Raw genomic sequence first — 3,453 nt, 5'->3', positions numbered from 1 at the left:
ATTCGCAATTTTTACCCGTATACACTACAGTTTAAAGGGCATTTTAAACTCGGGGATTCTGCCAAGAAGCGAAAGCCATTTTTTGGTGGTCTCAGATCTTGTGTCCGGTTTGTGTATCTTTCCTGTTTGTAGATCGGCGACAAATGTAAGAAAGCTGGCTTGAGCTGCTTGACAGAAATCCTCATGTCGTCATCTAAATTGACCACCATAAAGTCAACGAAAGTTCGAGCTAGCGAGGCTCCCACAGCACTCATGAACTCTAGAGCCCCTAATTAGCAATATGACTTTATGTTTTTTAACATATTGCCTCTTTCCGTATAAAAACAAAGGTAACATCTAATGAAAGAGCACTTTCACCCCGCCACGTCATTCTCGGTGGAGGATGCAGATAGGAGGGGCGTGGGGTAAGCACATCACTATCCCGGTCGTAAGATGTTATTCTTAACCGAAGCCGCTACTATTCCGTCGAGTAGCTGCTCAATTGGCATCAAGAGGCTTAGTGCACCCCCAAAATTGGCAACAGCGCATGGAGGCCTGGATGGTCACCTATCCAAGTGCTGACCACGCCCGACAGCACTTAACTTCGGTGATCGCACGGGAACCGGTGTATCCACTGCGGCAAGGCCGTTGACAATGGAAGTGCATTTATCTAAATTAAGAACTAGCTTATCTCTTACTAGTAATTAGCCTCTCAGCCCTAGAACTGAGATAACGTTTCCGTACTATCACCTACACATAGTGACCACTTGTGAGTTAACGTATATACTATATTGGGCGTGGATACTTGTAGTGTCTGAGAGAGGAAGGAGCGAAGGCAGCCAGCGACAGATAAAAGCTGTCAGAAAGTAGTTCCTGTGTGTTGCTGCTATTTAGCTCATTACACTGTTCTTCCACTTATTCTTCTTCTTCTCTTCTTCTTTTGTGTTCAACTCTGAGGATGATTTGCAGCAGTACTATTTCACTCTCTACTATTAAGTTGTGTTACTTGTTAACTTACGTGCTAGAGAAATCTAAATTGCAATTTAACCACAGCTACTCAAAGGAGATAGGAAGCTAGGGGTCTTTGCTGATGGACAAACTTGTCATTGGTACATAATTTTAATTTCAACTAAAGAACAAGTTCCATAATTACAGAATCAGAACAACAATATAGGAATTTAATTCGGACCTTTGTCCTCTTAAGAAAATATACAAGTAATTTTGACCGTCAGCACCTGTTAAAAAAGAAATTAACAAAGATCAGTTCTTGAAATTTCGGACGCTTGTCCTTCACCAAAGTTAGAAAACTATGTGATTAGATCCTGAATTAATATAACAAACAGTATTTTAAAAATGATAACCATATCTGATTGCAAAAGGATCACAGGCAGTCACCACTATAAGCACACTATCAAGTTCATTGCTTACATAACCAAAATTTACACCACTCTAATGATTCACCTTGACTTACTTGTGAAAAGACCTGGTCCGTCCCGGCGGACTGGCCGGATATTTAACTATAGGACGGAAGCGCTGCTAATACACAGTGGTACTCGGAACAAACGAGTAGAAAGCAACCGCCAAGCAATTTCGAAGATAATCAGGCTTGTAATGTTACGTGCATGAAATTTACAACAATACTGTTTGCCCTGTTATTAATTCGTGTTAATTTTCATTTACATACTGAGGAAATTAATTTATTTAAAAAAGGAAAAGAATAACGTTCCATAAAATAATTTGCACGAACACGAAAGAAAAATTTTGGATTGAAAACTGTATATCTGACGCTAAATTTGAAACATAAAACTGAGGAAAAAAAAAGAATGGTGAGTACAGAAATTTACATTTTTTCCAGTTTCAAGCAGACATCTGTACTTCCTTTATTCCGATCCATTTATTTCGAAATTATTTTTTCCAAATTGTAGTTAAAATTGATTTGGAATTATTGCAAATGATAAGTGAAGAGCATATTCACAGTCATTTATTTGTGAGAGGGAAATTTCAGGACCAGTTTAATAATTCAATTTCTAATTAAAAATCATATAGAAATATCCATTCACTCAATAGAAATTTATGATTTCCTCATATTATACTTTTAAAAAAATTTCCCATTGAAAAATTTTATTTGCAATTAATTACGAAAATCGCAAGATGGACGCTAGACGCGTAGAAATTGTTTCCGCGGACGAGCTTAGTGAAAGTGACACGTACATAAAGAAGTCCGACAGTGAAATGAATATTAAACTTAATAGTGAGGATGTTCAAGACATAATTTTACCGGATCGATTAAGACAACAACCCCTATATTTAAACAGATATACAGGCGAATGGAGAGTGCGTACTACACGGCAAAACGCGACATTGACAACGTCAACTTCAGAATCAGACATCAATCAGACACGAAAAAAAAGACGAAACTAAGACACAGGACTCTGACAGTGACAACTTAAAGAAATTTTCAACAGACGGAGAACAATGGAAACAGTTCATCCTACAAGAAAATTATAATTAATACTACGTTTCTAACAGACTAATAAGGTAGATTTCAACTAATCTTTGATGCTATTCCGTACAGTCGCTTTTTGTAGTGTTGCCGATCCGGTCTGCCATGCACGGTCAAATTACAGCACTATCTCAATCAATAATACGAAGTCCGCCTTATCCGTAACTTATTTCATCAAAATTCAAAACCAAGTCAGATTTTCTGTTTTATATTTGCACGGCAGAACCACGAGGAAAGGAAACACTATAGGCTGCAAGCTAGGGCAGAAAACACGCCGAAAACACACACATGATCTAAGGCCTGTCCGGCTAAACCAACAAACCCCATCTGCTCCACATACCAGACCATTTCTGCAAAAGCAAATATTTCACGTGGCAGAGACATTGAACTCTTGATTCCCCTTTTTCAAGACCATACAAGGCTTACTAACTACGTGACTATCTGTAACATAACTGAAAACCAAACTGAGACATTTACCGAATAAAAGAACAATTAAAATTAAACTGACTGAACAAAAGCTCTGCCGTCTAAAACCAAAACTGGGTGAAGAGCACACTAATTAACGTACTACATCAAATTAACACTGCAAGGAACCTTTAAAATAAGCATTTGGCGAAATAAGTAGACTCCGCTACGAGCAAACAACACTTCGTAAGTTCCGTATAACACTCTCTTATTCCAAACCATTCTTAACAGATCTCCGGTAGATACATGCCACCATAAGTTTCACAAATCTTCACATGTTAACAGCAGAATAAGAATCACAATTAACTTCATGCTTCCAGTTACGTGATGAGAAGATGTACAGCATGAGACAACGCACCCGCCACCGTTTCGCACGCAAACGCGTCGATTAATCAGCATCTTACACCCGACGTGCGGCAAAACGCCAAGAACGGCGAGGCCCAGGCACAGAGGATGGAGACGAGGGCCTGCCTTTATAGCATGTTGCCTCGTTGAACGCCGACCGG

At 39.0% G+C, this 3,453-nt stretch overlaps 1 pseudogene; it reads right to left on the bottom strand.

The window, feature by feature from the left end:
• Positions 1-514: 514 nt before the first annotated feature.
• On the bottom strand, positions 515-632 carry LOC126274467 (5S ribosomal RNA; annotated as a pseudogene).
• Positions 633-3,453: the final 2,821 nt, after the last annotated feature.

Source organism: Schistocerca gregaria, chromosome 5 (genome assembly GCF_023897955.1).
Source record: "Schistocerca gregaria isolate iqSchGreg1 chromosome 5, iqSchGreg1.2, whole genome shotgun sequence".
NCBI lineage: Eukaryota > Metazoa > Arthropoda > Insecta > Orthoptera > Acrididae > Schistocerca > Schistocerca gregaria.
Note: the sequence above shows the minus strand (reverse complement) of the source record. Positions and strands in the feature narration are given on the sequence as shown.